This window comes from Triturus cristatus, chromosome 6 (genome assembly GCF_964204655.1).
Source record: "Triturus cristatus chromosome 6, aTriCri1.1, whole genome shotgun sequence".
Lineage (NCBI taxonomy): Eukaryota > Metazoa > Chordata > Amphibia > Caudata > Salamandridae > Triturus > Triturus cristatus.
Window position 1 is genome coordinate 968,601,358 of NC_140589.1, and position 17,045 is coordinate 968,618,402.

Genomic DNA, 17,045 nt, shown 5'->3' on the forward strand with positions numbered 1-17,045 from the left:
ATACGATACGCAGAGTATGGGCGCAGGCATGCATCTTACCTTGTTCAGTGGTGGCTGCGCCGGAGGTGTCCATCTGCGTAACTCCCCCAACCGCCTCTGGCTCGATGGTCCCCTCGACTAGCTCCTCAAGGGCAGTGTTTACAGGCACTGTGGATGGCCCCTCTCCTGTGCCAGCTGCCTCCTTGACCCTTTCTGCAATCCTCTCCTTGGCCCTCTTCCTGAGGTCATACCACCTCTTCGTCAGTTCATCGATGCTGCGGGCGTCACTCCCACGGCATTCACCTTCTCCCTGTTGCGAAGCCAAATTCTTCTCTTCTCCGCCTCGGGCACCTTGAGGGACAGCTTACCGAGCAGCCTGTCATGCTTGCTGCTCACCCCCTCAATCAGGTGCTCCAGTTCCCTGTCAGAGAACTTTCTCTTCCTGGCAGTTTCAGCAGTGCCTGGTGCATCCTTGTCCATCCTGGTGAGGGTAGGGAGGATGGTTTGTGAGTGGGGATTCAGTAGCCTCAGCCTGTGTCCTGTGCCTCCTCCTGTGAGCTCCTCAGGCGAATGAATGAGGGTGGGCAGCCTGACTTCCTGGTAGTGATGTCATCAGGCCGCTCCCGGAGCGACCCGTTTTTTGCGAAATCGCTATTACCGAATTCGCTAATACCGATTTCGGTAATACCGAACTCGCTAAATGCTAATCGGTGTTTGCTCTACTCGCTAATGTGGATTCGGTAATTGATAGCGATTTTTAAGGAATCGCTTTAAATTACCAAATCTGTTCATGCATTCTGAAATGCGATTCCTTAATAACAAATCTTTATTTCTCGCTAATAAGGAATCGCTTTTCCGAATGTTGATGCATGTGCACCTTGGTAAACAATGTGATTATTTAAAAAGGGTTGATATGTTTACACTTGTCATATGCCTACTAAATGAAATATAAAACGACTCCTTGATGACCTCGTAAGTTAATGTTTCGAATCGTCACTCTCGAAGGGTTTTCCTCTGCCTGAGATTGAGGAGACTGGGTAGTGAACATGGCTTTCCAAATAGGGATAAACCTGGCACAAAATACGACTGAATACAAAGGGTTGTTTTGTATACAATTTGTTGTATGCCTATAAAATTATATATAACATTTCTTATTGGTATAGAATGTTATATACTGTTGGATCGACAACCGTTGATGATAATATACATGTGATAGATTGAAAGGCAAAGCATTTGTGTCATAAAGGGTTATATGTTGACATTCTACCCTATGTCCATCGCATCTTATGTAAAATGTGACATTAATTTAGTAAATACTTTGCATTTAGTAATCAAACTACTGTTATTGCTTGGGATACACGTCCCCATAGAAATAAATAAAATTATGCATGTTGGCTTTTAACTGTAGTTTTAGGGAATAAACAAATGTTTAAAAGCTATATGTTGTGTAATCATGATTAAATATGTCGATATGATGTAGGTTTTTTTCTAGTGTATTTTTGATTAAATGGATTTATTTCTATTAGCGATAAATTTGAGAAGGAGATTCTATAGATTTAAGCAAGATTAGTAAACATTCAATCATTGATATGTGTGGTATTTAAGTACCAGGAGAGAAACGATTTTAATATATATAGCTATGGTTTGCTTACTTCCAGCATCATATATGACCCTCAACAAGTTCTGAGGATGACCCTTTAAAATTACAGGAGTGAGACCGAAACGTCAATATGCTAGAGCTCTGTAGGGCAGATCTAACCTTTATTGAAAGTATTGTGTGGGAAATTTGAGAAGAATTATCCCCCAGGCAATGTGGGCTTTTCTTTGCTGTGGAGCTCAGCCATCATACTGTCCTTCTTGCTCTTCTTTTAAAGTTGTGATACTTTGTTATGTACATGTTTTAAAGGGAAGGGTTTGGTGTGGTTTTTAGATTGATCTTTGGTACACAGACAATACTTTGCGGATTAGAATTATATTTAAGAAAATTCACATATATATATATCCTGATTACCGCGTTTGCTGGCCTCGGTAATCCTCCGGACGTTCACAAAGCAGGTACACGAACCAAAATAAGGTGCAAATTCAATTTTTATTGCCAAAAGCGATGGCCATAACGTTTCTGCTCCTCAGAGCCTTGCTCACATATATATATATATATATATATTATCTACTGGCAGTCGCCAGTAGATAGTTATAGTTAGGACCGAGTTCCCATAGGAAATCTGAAAATTCTATTTTGAATAACTTTGGCGCCGGTTGACGAATCCTCGCGAAATTTTCAAAACTAATGGGGCGTTCCGCTCAGCTCCTACCCTGAAAGTCTCGGGGTGATTCGTCAAGCAGGGGCTGAGAAAAAAGGGGGGTCCCAAAACACGTTTTCCCCATGCATTTTCCCATAGGATCTTTAGTCGAAGGTACAGCCCGAACGGCTGAACAGAATTACTTGAAATTTGGCAAAGAGGTAGTCCTCAGGTCAGGCATGTGCCTTTTGCATATATGGTGTCAATCTGTTCAGTAGTTCCTGAGAAAATTGCAGTTAAAAGTACATAAATATCTAGATGCGCGCACCGTGCGCTCACGGTCCTCGCACGGTGCGCGCACCAAATGTGCACGAGCGTAATTCTGATTGGTGGTTAGATGTCATTCAACATTCGAATCGGTCGAAATCAGGAAGTGTCGGACGCCATTTTGTGTGTCGCAGTGAAAAAGAAAGGTGGAGAACGTGAAAAGGGGGCAGGGTAGAGAGTTCCTGAACCCCTAGCCTTTGTCAGGGGGTCCCTGAAGGACCCCGAAGGGTGAAAAAAACATTTTTTTTTTTTTTTTTAAACCGCGGGGTGCGCGCACCATGCACGCACGGTGAAAAACCCTTAAAAAAAAACCAACATTTTAAACTGTTTATAAGTTTATGGAAGATATTAACTATGCTGTTCAACTTTATCCAAATAAAATAAAAAAACCTGAGCCATTCCATATTACAGGATACAGTCAATCTATAACTATATATATAGGTAGTTTATTGTAAAATAAATATATAAAAAATATAATAATACATACATAAATTAGCATTTAAAAAAACCTTACAAATTCACTAAAAAAACCATAGGTTTCACACACGTTATAGTTAGAAATTAGCATTTAAAAAAGCTTGCAAATTCACTTAAAAAACCATAGGTTTCACACACGTTATAGTTAGGAATTAGCATTTAAAAAACCTTGCAAATTCACTGAAAAAACCATAGGTTTCACATATGTTATAGTTAGCTGGATGTTTCACTCGTAAAAAACCATTGAAATTCCCCCGTTATAGTTAGTTCAGCTAACTATAACTCGCGCGACCGCAATCCACTGCTGATGACGTCACATATTACATCACTCATGACATGGTCAGTGACATCACTCATGACATCACTGATGACATCTCAAATGACATCACTGATGACATCATCCAGTGAATATGTGTCTTTCTGAAAAATAAATATTTTTGATATATGTATATCTAAAGGTTAATGGAAGAATAAATGGGTAAATAACTGTCTAAATGGATGTTTTTTTTGGTAAAATTAATTGTATAACTGACTTATTAACAGTATCTTAGTGAATACAGTGATGTAATATGTGACGTCATCAGCAGTGGATTGCGGTCGCGCGAGTTATAGTTAGCTGAACTAACTATAACGGGGGAATTTCATTGTTTTTTTACGAGTGAAATGTCCAGCTAACTATAACATGTGTGAAACCTATGGTTTTTTCAGTGAATTTGCAAGGTTTTTTAAATGCTAATTCCTAACTATAACGTGTGTGAAACCTATGGTTTTTTAAGTTTTATATACATATATATCAGGAATCCTCGCCTGCTTGCGTCTCCTTTGTGGAGAAAGAATGAGAGTGGACCCAGATTCGGTGAATGAAGTGTTTATTCCGCACTCACACTAATTCCACCATAACGAGTTTTGGCGTTTACGGGCCTTGATCACTTGACAACACTTAATGGTTGGATCCCCCAATTTAAAGTGACAGTGCTCAATAACCAAAATGAAAGACATGAAAAATAGACTATCATCATATTCAATGCTTGCATGAATGCATTAATAATAACAGGTTTAAATACACTGATAAAACATCGTATTATGTACCATAAAAATGTCATATCACAAATTTAAAGTTCATGTTATATCTGATAGCCCATTGGAATATCGCTTCCTAACTTGATTTTTATATTTTCCACAATCCTTACATGATTGGCTATATAAAATAAAGTGGCAAGTGCTCCAATCCTCCCTGTAGTGCAAATCAACACAAAGTGCTTAGTGCTATAAATCTGATGTTCACAGCAGCATATATTGATGACATAATGTCATTATACCTCATCGATAATAAATAGATAAATCAATTTATATAAAGGGCGAGAAGGTGCAAATAACGCAAAGGGCTTGACGATAAATCTTATTCAAACAGTTGATTCCCACAAATGCAGATACAAATGTATAAATATATTAAATCATATATAAATATAGATATAAATACACTTCAACTGTCTAAAATTAGATAAAATTGTTCCAAATTTTGCTTAATAAAATTATATATTTATCCAAAGAAGATCAGAAATTGCATATTTCATCCATAAGGTTTAAGATAAAATCTGATCATCTAAAATACCACTATACATTATATCTCTAAAACTGGGAAAAGTTAAAGTCAAGTTGAACAATGTGCGATACCTTTAATGTCTTGATGATATCATCATAATAGAACCTGTCATATATGCACATGCTCTGTGTAACTATATGTACTCCCCGGAACAAGGAACTTCTAACAGTGTTAAAATTGTAATCCAGTCTCTTCCTACAAATATGTGTGCAGATCCTCACTTGTGTTGAGGCCCCTGGATGCTTTGTGTCTAACTCCGGTATGTATTGAGTTTCCAGACATCTGAGCTTAGCCTCCCGGTTGCCACCTCTTTTTTGCGGCGCTATCGCATCTATAACATAGTAGTTCAGATGTTTAAGACTACTGTTATTAAAAGAAAAATGTCCTCTGGGGGCGTTTTTAGACCTTACTTAACAGCAGTTCACCATACATAAAGTCATACCTCAAACATCAAACATCCATCATTCAGCCAAAGGGATCACTGTTCAGACCAATTATCAATGTATTGACACAGAAACCTACAGTTTGTACATTGGTATTATCAATTTATCCAAGATGAAAAAACATTTCACACAAAGAGACAACAATATCAATCACAATAAAACAAATATTAAAAACACAACACGAGAGTTAAAACAGACATTAAACTTTGTCATAAAGCACCATAACCAACACGATAAACTATACAAGTTGACCCTAATGTATTGTAATTCATCAACATTTAGGGTAACTTAAGAACGGTGGATTTATAGCAAACAAGCGTTGATGCGTTTCGAAGGTATAATCTGGTTGAACCTTCTTTTTCAAGACCACGGTTAACTGTACTCTCGTTGAATCAAAACCACTATAATGCACTACTTTTATGAGTGCAGAAATTATTTGGCCAATGTTGCGTTGGTCCAAATTCCGGTTTGAAAGAACCAAGAGCTAATTTGCACTTATATGCATTGCTCTATGATGGAGAATCTGCTATCAAATTGGCTGTATGGGTTCATAGACCAGTGGTAACTCACAGAGATGGAAATATCGAAGCACCGCCGGTTTCCTGTACGAGCCATGAAAAAAGCCATATAATAGTGCAGTAAGGACCCACAAGAGAAGGGGTAAACATTTTTTTTTTGTTACGGCTATCTCACTCCTGTGGAAGAAGGGAAACCGGTAGTAAGGCAAATCAAACCAGTTGACCTAAGGTGCCGACCAGTCTAGCGTATCCTGCAACTGGTAACTTCTCAGCAAACCTGCCACGTGGGACCTACTGGAGGTAACAAGAGGGGTAGTTGGCCCCAAGGATGTCCTTGGGGACCAACTACCCATCCTATTACCTCCAGTAAGTTCCACACAGCAGAATTTCTGAGTCATGATAGCAGGCCACGCCCCCTTTTTCCACCACCCTGCAAATGCACCTCCTGGCGTGCTCTTGTTTGGGGGACAAAGTCCCCTTTGTTGCTGAGGGTCCTTAGGGGCCAACAAGCCTACCTGTTACCTCCAGTAAGTTCCACACAGTGGGATTGCTGAGAGGAGGTAGCAGGCCACACCCCTTTCTACACCACTTTGCACATGTGCCTCCTGGTGCACTACTATTTGGGGGATTAAGTCCCCTTGCCCCTTGAGGGTCCCTGGGGGCCAACTAGCCCTCCTGTTACCTCTAGTAAGCCCCACACAGCTCTATTGCTTAGAGCTTGTCAGAGGCCATGCCCCCTTTCTCCACCACTCTGCAAATCTGCCTCCTGGTGTACTGCTGCTTGGGGGATGAAGTCCACTTTAGTCCTATGGCCCTGAGGAGGCAAGGGGACCTAATCGCCCCTCCAGCAGTGTGCCGAGATGCGCATTTGCAGAGTGGTGGAAAAAGGGCGTGGCCTCTGACCACATCTCAGCAATCCCACTGTGTTCCCCCTTCCGTTAATGCTTTTGGGCCCCGGGGACCCCATCACCCGGGGCATGACCCGTTTTGTTTTGTAATAATACTGGAGGGGGCCACGTGGAGCCCTCCTGAGGCCGATTTCCACCCCGGGGACCTCATCCCCTGGGGCTGGGCCTTTTCTTTTTTTTTTAAACAGTAGGGGGGTCATGCGGCCCCACTCCCCAGGCCGATTATGGCCCAGAGACCCCATGCCCCGGGCCTGGCTATTTAAAAAAAAAAAATTTAAGGAAGGGGGCCCCCCTTCCTGGTACATTTTTGGCCCCTGGCCCACCATCCCCCTGGGGGACCGCAGGGGGAACCTCAAGGCCCCTGCAGTCCCTGCCAGCTCCCAGCCCCCTGCGGGAGCTGGCAATGATTTTGGGCAGTGGGAGCTGCAAACATGCAATTCCCTCTACCCAAAAGCAATTCTGCTACACTTCATGGAAGTGAGAGCATTTTTCATGCTCTCGCTACCATGAAGCGATGCAGAGTTTGCTATGGCATGGCGGGAGCAGTGCTCCCATCAAGCCGTAGCAAACTGCAATGTCCCTGGGGTGGGCAGGGTCATGGAGGGCTCCTGCAGAGGGGCCACTTGGCCCCCCTCTCTTCTACATTTAGCCCTGAGATGGTGGTGGTTACCGGGGCTGGGGGTCTGCAAAGGACCTCTGCCTTTACTTAATTTAGGCCCTTAGAAGGTGGCAGTCCCTGGGGATGTGGGGGGCTGTGTGCCCCCCGTATTACAATAAATTATCCACGGGGAGGTTGCAGTTCCTGGCCACAGGGGCCCGTGCAGGCCTCCACATCTATTTTAATGATTGCCCTCGAGACCTGGCCCATCCGGGGGCTTAAAAAAACAAAGCGCGGGAGTCCACGATTCGTTTTTTTAAAAACATTTTCAGACAGATTCGCGAGTGATTCTCTTAATTTTTAACGTTTTTTTACCTTTTTTCTTGTGACACGGTTCAACCGAGTCACAAGATGGCTGCCAACGCATTATGGTTTGAAGTGTTGGCAGCCAATCAGATCACAGGCTGGAGATCGGGAGGGTTCACGAATCTTCCACGGCCATATTTGCATATCTGAGAAATGTTTACATTTCTCAGGAACTACTGAACGGATTTACACCATTTAACAACAAGAGTGCACTCTGGCCCAAGAGCTACCTTTCTGCCAAATATGGTGTAATTCCATTCAGCAGTTTGGACTGTAGCTGTGTCAACAGTTACTTACAAAATTACCATGGAGAAAAAGAGTTTTAGAACCCCCTTTTTCTCAGTCCAAGCTTGACGAATCATCCCGATACTTTCGACACAGCAGCTAAAGTGGGCCGTTAGTTTTGAACATTTCGTGACGATTCGTCCAACGGCACCAAAGATATTGGCAAAAGAAAAAAAGCTTTTTGAATAGAACAAGGTCCTAAGTATAACTACCTATTGGCGACCGCCAGTAGGAAATACATGTGTGTGTGTGTCTATATATATATATATATTTATATATATATATTACCTACTGGCGGTCGCCAGTAGGCAGTTATAGTTAGGGCCTAGTTTCCATAGGTTCCATAGGAAAAGCGTTTTTTCTTTTGCCAATCACTTTGGCGCTGTTTGACGAATCTTCGCGAATCCACCAAAAAATTAAAAAGAGTATGTATGTTAAAAAAATAAATAAGATTCTCTGTTGGGTTATAGGGTGGCTCTAAAAAGAGCCCATGTTTTCATTATGACTTTGTTGGAGCTACATGCAAGTGTGGATGCACAGCTTAAGGTTGTGGAGAAACACTCTGTTCCCTTCATCTGTGAAGAGAACTCCATCACTTCTGTAGATGTCATGCATACCAAAACGTACATTGTTGTTATAGATGGAGCCCATCCTATAGTCTCTGAGGTAGCAGAAACAGCTTCATTGACATTCTTCCTAGCTTTCTCAATCTGTGGACAGAATTGATTTGACATTTCTGTTTTAGGCATATATTATAGTATACAAAGACAGTTTGAGGCAAAAGCAACATCATTTGTGCAAAGGTATCCTTCATTAGGATTTCCAGACCTATCCTAGTCAACATGCCTAGGTCATTACCACCAGGTTATGGGGTTGAAGTTGTAAAAAGGTTTTAACAAAAGGCATCAATTGGTGCCACTTTAATCCTCTCTGTGCAATCCATTTAATATCCACATTTTGCAAACCAAGGTCTTTGTCAATACCTCTGAGTTCAGCATACTTTTTTAACAAAAAAACATAGCTGTGCCCTACAAGCCATACTGTAAACATCTTGAAGGGATGTCTGGAAGGAATGAAAAGATGTAGCTCAGGTAGTCAGTTGGTAGAATGAGAAGTATCTAAACTGGTGGAGAAGATGCTGTGTTTGAAAAAGTCGAAAAGTGATTGACTGTTCATTAAAATTGTGCACTCAAAAATAGGATGCATGTTACTTTCTTGAAGAAGCATGTTTCTGATTGGTTATTAAAAAATGTTTGAAAAGTACAGTAGATAGAAAAAGGTAATATTTTGCAAAAGTCAACCATACCTGCTATTTGCATTTGTAAGCTACTGTGCTGAACTTGAAAATATGTTGAACTTGTGACCTGCCAGTACGGTTGAATGTTGCAGAAACGGTTACTATGGAAAATGGGATTAAGCAGAATGGGGGAAGGGTTAAAAGTTAACTCTGGATTTAAAATGTGTAATGGTAACTTATATATAAGTGATATGTTACTAAATTAAGTTTTTCTAAGTCAGTAGTATGTGTAAAAGTAGTCTGTTGTTAAAACGAAATACTAGTATTATTAGAAGTAGATTTTTGAACTACCGTAAGGGTTCGCGGCTCTGTCGCGACTCCAGAAAATTACAGAACCCGTTTGGGCACTTTTAGAAGACAGTTAAAAAGGGTTAACACGTTTAACCATTAGAAATATGTTTCACAATTTGAAATAATGTAGGAAGCAATGTGATTTTTGACTTATATTTATTTGTGTGCATGGAGGGAATGTTTGCCATTACTGGTTTTATGTTGTTGAGTGTGGTGCATTATATTTATTGTGTTGGAAAGAAAATCTTTTATGAGTTTCTGATGTTGCATATTCTGCAATACTATTTGAAAGGTGAGTTACAAATTGGTAAGTTGTGTTATGTATTATGTAGTAGTGCTTTACTGTTTTTAGTGATATTTTTAGATTTGAAAAGCTTTATTTTCAAAGTTTTGAAATTATTTGAGAAGTGTGATGTTTGAAATATGTTACGAAATGTACAGATGTGTATTGTAGTTTGTTTTATTGTACTAAAATGATGATTGAAATAGATGGGCATACTAATATGTGTACATTGGTAGATGGATTAGTGATTATGGTAGTTTGTATGAGTCTGTTGAAAGGTGCAGTTGAAGTATGCCACATAATTGTAGGTGTCTTTTTGAAAAAGGAAGTGCAGTCTGTCACGTTTTAAGGTCTGCATGGTCTTGTGACTGAGGTATGTGTCTACTTGCACATGTATTCTCATACATGTTATACATCTGAAGATGCTTGACATATAAAACACAGGTATATGTCTATTTGTATGTTTATTTTACATATGATACCACTAGCAAAAAGTAGAGACACATGCATGTATGCTTACAGGTATATGGTGATATTTACAACAGAGACAATACATGTAGAAGTAGACACATACCTCACTCACAAGAGCACGCAGAGTTATACATTTGACAAACTTCATTTCTCATTTCAAGCAGACACATAAAGTTATACAGCCTACTTGAAATGTACCTTTCCACAAACTCATAGCAAGTAGCCTAATCTCTAATTCTGTTGTCAACATGCCTTGAACCTCACTTTTCTGTTAAAGCTTCAGTTGTCACCAACTGATGAGAATCTTGGGACTAGCCAAATTTAAAACAGAAATCTGAACCATGTTTCTGTTTAAAGGTATGTGTTCTTGTGACAGATTTACTATTGTGTAAAGTACAGCATTCTAAATATTTACGTGTTATGGAGACATTTGCAACGTAATTGAAAGTATTTGCTTATTTATTGTTATGAATATAATATATAATTATTTCAAAAGTTTAAAATTATTTAACAACCTATTGAAATTATCTTTGTTTTTCAGGTATTTACATTTATTGGTAAAAAACTTTGAGAATGGGAAAAATAAAGATCAAAAGAGACGACAAGAAAAAAAACCTGTACTATTTAAAGGAAAGAGAGAAGAGGAAATTAGATGAAGTACAAAATGTTACGCTGAAGAAAAAGAGTTCTGCTAAGAGAACTAAAGAGTTTGTTAAAAGAGTTTTACAGAATGAAAGCAATTTGAAAATATTAAAAAGAGAAAGAAATGTTCAACACAAAATCAGAAGGAAAGGAAAAAAGGAGATGATGAAAGAAAATCATGTTATGGGAAAAGAATGCATGTTGAAAGAAGGCTGAAAGAACCTAAAGACATAAGGAAGAGAATGCATAAAAGTAGATTACTACAAAATGTATTGAAAGATTGTAAAAATATAAAAAAAGGGCAGCAGCTTAAAAGAAAAAGCAACAGATTGAAAGTGTAGAAGATAAAGCGTTTGAAATAAAAAGAACATTATTAATATTGAAGAGAATGAAAACATTGAATAAAACATTGCTGATTATGAAGGAGAAAAGCAAAAGAAAAAGACTGGTTAATAGAAGTAACTTTTGTAAAATTTTCACAGGTGAATGGAAGCACACTTCTAGTATTGAGCCTTTCTTTAATGTTTAATGTTCAACATAACACATTAGTACATACAGTTGATACTAGTTGTCGATGCTATGAGATGAAAGATGGTTCTCCGATTCCAAGAGAAGAAATTGTTCCTAGGAATGTAGAAGAAGTAATAGCTGACAAGTTCAAGGGAGGCGTATACAAGCTCCTCTATTTAAGTGGGATTGTAGCAGTATTTGCGCCATTTGACAGGAATCTATTGTTATGAATGTTTTTTACGACAATATGCAAAAAAAGTATTAAACAGAAGATTAAGATGTTACAAAGACTAGATCCATGTAAAATAAGAAAATATACTCATTTGCAAGGTCATTCTCTAGCTTGTCTTTCAAGAAAAGTCTGCCAAAGTACTTTTCATCATTTAAGAATGTTAGCTGTACACCACACTGAAATGCAGAAGTTGGTAAGGAGACTGTACTATGTAAAAACCCCTGTGTTATGTTTAAGTGAAATGAACACAGCTCTTTTGCATGGTTCTGCATCAGATTTGTAGAACGTTTGTGATGATATACAGTTTCGCTTTTTTGGATCAGAAGACGAATGAATTTAAAAAGTGAAATATAATATAATGATAAATGGCAGTAATTTGGTGTTCATTTGTTGGTAGAAGGTCAGTTTGAATTGGGTGCTGATCAAGTTATTAAAATATAAAACATTGTTACAACAAGAAAGAAAACAAAATGCCAGCTAGAGCAGTACATAACAACTTAGAGTTGGTACCTATTCCTTAGGAAGTGACTGATTAAAATACATATGAGTCTATTCCTATTCAATCTGTACACCCAATTCAGGCCATAGTTTGTATGGAGCCTAAAACAGGTAAGCTGCCACCAACAGATTTACAAAAAGGTCTGAAAGTAAGAGTTCTATACTTACCTTTAGATTTTAAGAAAAACATTGAAACTGTTGGTGTAGACAGAGTAGAAAATGAGCCTGTAGTTATTTTAGTAAATGGTGTACCAACAAAAAGTCAAAAAATCTGGCAAGAGTTTGTAGAAGATAGTAAACGTCAAAAGGCTACAGTATACCTGAGACACAATAACATTGATTATAAGAGTGTGAATGTGGACGAAGACGTGATATGCTTAGAAGATGAAAAAGTAATTTCAGATGGACAAATTGAAAAAGTGGACACATGCAGAACTGAACAAATTTATGAACATTATACAATACATTATACCATTCATCCTCTGCATTCAAAAGAAAAAATTCAAAACAGTATTGAGTTATTTCAAATGAAAAAAAGCAAAGGGAAGTCCCATGAGTGTATGGAAAAAAGTTTAGAAGCTTGTTGTTTTCCCCAGCTATTCCCTACTGGAGAAGGTGGACGATATGATGAACGAGATGTACAGATTCCATCTTCAGAATAGTGATCAACAAGAATATTTTGTGAAGATGCCAGATTTCTGCAGTGCATTCCATATATATTTCATCTTCTATATGAAAGCGATTTGTCTGCACTTTTGTATGCAGTGAATCACACATTAAAAACAGGACTTCATTTTCATCATGTTTCTGCAAAACAGTTCATGGACAAAGTTGAACAAAGAGATGAAAAAATAGAATCTCAGTTAAAATAATTTGATGGCGTGCCCACATGGTACCAATGAGTATTGGTATCGTAGTCATGGAAAAAATTAGGTACTCCTATATGGTTTGTAATACTTAGATGTGCTGAATATGCGTGGGAAGATTTACTTGACCCAGTCATTACTCTTGCAGTCATCCTATTACACAGGCAGCACCCATGCGCTGATCTAAGCACCCAGTTATTACCGTTGCAGTCATAAACTCACTCAGGCACTACACATGTGCTCATCCAATCACGCAGGCAGTACCCCTGCACTTATGCAATCACACAGGCAGTGCCCATGCACTCATACAATTACTTAGACATCCGCTTGCATGCAAGCATTCACTCAGGCACTATCCATGCACTCAACCATTCACTCAGGCACTACCTATGTACTCATCCAATGATGTAGGCATTACATTTGGACCCATGCTTCCGCTCAAGTACTTCCCATGCATTCATTCAATCACCCACACACTATTTCTGCACCGATGCAATCACCCAGGCTCTACCCACAGACTTATGCAATCACACAGGCACTACTCATGCAGTCATGCAATTACTCAAGCACTACTATTGCACTCAACCATTTACTGAGGCACTACCTGTGCACTGAACCATTCCCTTATGGACTAACCATACACTCATGAAAAGAGTCATGCACTACCCAAGCACTCATCCAATGACCCAGCATTACTCTTGCAGTCATCCTTTTACTCAGGCAGTACCCATGCACTGATCTAAGTGCCCAGTCAGTACCCTTGCTGTCACAAAGTTACTCAAGGACTACCAATGCACTCATCCATTCCATCAATGACTACCCATGCATTCATCCAATGGCCCAGACATTAGCCTTGCACTCCTACTTTCATTCAGGTAGTTCCCATGCACTCATACAATCACCCAAGTTCTACCCCCACAGTTACTCAATCAGCAAGACACAACCCATGTACTTTTGCAATCATTCTGGTATACTACTGTTGCACTCAACGAGTCAGTGAGGCAGTACACATGCACTCATCTATTCACTCAGGCACTACTAATGCAATCATCCAATGACCCAGTGATTACTCTTGCAGTCATTGTTTTACTCAGGCACTACCCACGCACTGATCTAAGCATCCAGTTATTACCTTTACTCTCAGACACTAGCCATGTACTCTTCCAATCACCCAGGCTGTACCCCTGCACTTATGTAATCACCCAGGCACTGCCTATTCATTCATGAAATCACTCAGGCACTACTTTTGCACCACTCAACCATTCACTCAGGCACTACACATGCACTCATCCAATTACTCTGGCATTACTCTTGCAGTCATACTTTTACTCAGGTAGTATTCATGCAGTGATCTTAGCACCCACTTGTTACCATTGCACTCATCCATTCACTCAGGCACAACCTAAGTACTTATCCAATGACCTAGGCATTACCTTTAGATCCATAATTCTACTCAAGTACTTCCCATGCACTCATCCAATCACTCACTCTATTGCTGTAGTCATGCAATTACCCAGGCACTACCCACACACTCACACAATCACCCAGGCACTACCTGTGCAGTCTTGCAATCACTCAGACACTACTGTTGCACTCAACCATTCACTCTGGCACTACCTGTGCACTCAGCCATTTTCTCAAGAACTACGTATGCACTCATGCAATGACTCATGCCCTACCCATGCAGTCATCCGATGACACAGGCATTACTCTTGCAGTGATTCATTTCCTCAGGCAGTACCCATGCACTGATCTAAGTACCTAGTCGTTACCCTTGCACTCACAAAGTCACTCAGGGACTACCCATGCACTCATCTATTCCATCAAGGACTACCAATGCACTCATCCAATGGCCCAGTTATTAGCCTTGCACTCATAAATTTACTCAGGTAGTTTCTATGCACTCATAGAATCACTCAAGTACTACCCCTACAATTATTCAATCAGCAAGACACAACCGATGTACTTTTGAAATCATTCTGTTATTACAGTTGCACTCAACAATTCAGTGAGACAGTACACATGCACTCATCTATTCACTCAGGCACCACCCATGCAGTCATCCAATGACCCAGGGATTCATATTGCAGTCATTCATTTACTGAGGCACTACCCATGCACTGATCTCAGCACCCACTTTACCTTTGCACTGAGGCACTAGCCATGTACTCTTCCAATCACCCAGGCTGTACCCCAGCACTTATATAATCACTCAGGCACTGACCATGCACTCATGAAATCACTCAGGCACTACTCTTGCACCACTCAAGCATTTACTCAGGTACTATCTGCACACTCTTCCATTCACTCAGGCACTGCCTATGCACTGATCCAATGATCCAGGCATTACCCCTGCACACATTCTTCTACATAGGCACTACCCATACACTCATCAGCTCACCCAGGCACTACTTCTCCAGTTTTGCAATCACCCTGGCACTACCCATGCACTCATGCAATCACCCAGGCACTACCCATGCACTCATGTAATCACTCAGGCACTACTCTTGCACTCAGCCATTCACTCAGGCAGTACCTGTGCACTCAGCCATTCCCTCAAGGACTACCCATGCACTCATGCAATGACTCATACATTACCCAAGCATTAATCCAATGACTCAGGCATTATTCTTGCAGTCATCCTTTTACTCGGGTAGTACACATGCACTGATCTAAGTACCCAGTCATTACCCTTGCACTCACTAAGTCACTCAGGCATTACCCATGCACTCATCCAATCACCCAGCAGTACCCCTGAACTTATGCAATCACTCAGGCACTACACATACACTCCTCCATTCACTAAGGCACTACTCTTGCACTCACCCATCTATTTATTTAATTTAATTTATTTATTTTATTTATTTAGAAAGGTTTTATATAGCGCTGGCTACACCAATGGGTATCAGAGCGCTTCACATAAGTTTGAAGATGATACAGTTGAAAAGTATTAGAAGAAATGCACATCTTGAAGTAAAAAATACAATAAAAAATGAAGTATTCAGACAAAATCAGTATAGGGAACATAATGAACATCAAATTTGTGTTGGTAAATAAGTGACGGCGGGACTTGATTGCAGACAAAGATATCATGAATATACATATTTACAGCAACAAGAGGTCAGCTCAGTGGTCAGGAAATATAGGGAGCAGGTTCGGTGTGAGAGGAGTCAAACTCTACTCATTTCCAATCACACAGACACTACATACACACTAATGCAATCAAACAGACACTATCCATTGACTCATGTATTCAACCGTACCTAAGAATTGTTACCAAGCCCTTTCATCGTTGGCTTTTAACTAGATTCCGTTTTAACTTAATCCATTTCTCCTTAGGTAATCTGCAAGGCTGGTGCAAACCAGTGGATATGGGCCCATGTCCGTGTGATAATTTTTCAGCACAGGACACAATGCATCTCACAATGTTTTGTGACTATTATAGTGAGATTCCTAGGAGGTTTTTAGTTCCTCTGTTAAGGGGAAAGGGTTTCTTACAGGTCAGACCTGCCTTGCTTTATCTTCAACTGCTTAACGATCCTTGGGAGATTTTTTACATTGCCTGTTTTCTAGTGGCAGTGGTTTGTCTTAATAAAAGAAATGAACCCTATGTTAAAATCTGTATGATCTTATAGCATATAGATAACCTCTGCTTTATTTTTCATGAATTTATTTTTAATTGTGTTTTAAGTTCTTTTGCATTAGAAAGTCGATCCTGCTGTATTAATTGCTTTAAAAAAAATCTCTTATATGTCTTATTGGGTTACATGATTTTATTATATTGTGCAATGTGTACTGTACTTTTATGATTTTAATTAATCGAATACAGTGATTTGACTGAATGACTGACATGTATTCATACAATATATAGCTTTTCTTTTTTAAACCAGAATATTTGGTTTCATACGAACCATTTTTTTCTTCTTTTTGAAAAACAATTTTATATTTCTTTGTGTTTTTATAACTATTTTGTAGTTTTTTGGGTGTTTTTTACATTTTGAATTTTAAAAATTAAACAAAAAACGAGTACTAAACAGTGTGCACACCTGCAGGAACATAAATGATGAGCATTTATAGTGTACAGCATTGTTTGAACAACTTGCTCACCCACACTCAAAACAGTTTTGCACTTTGGACATAACAGCAATTTTTGCAAAATCAGGCAGAGTTGGTGGTATGCTCTGCACCTTGTCACCAGTTTGGATATATGA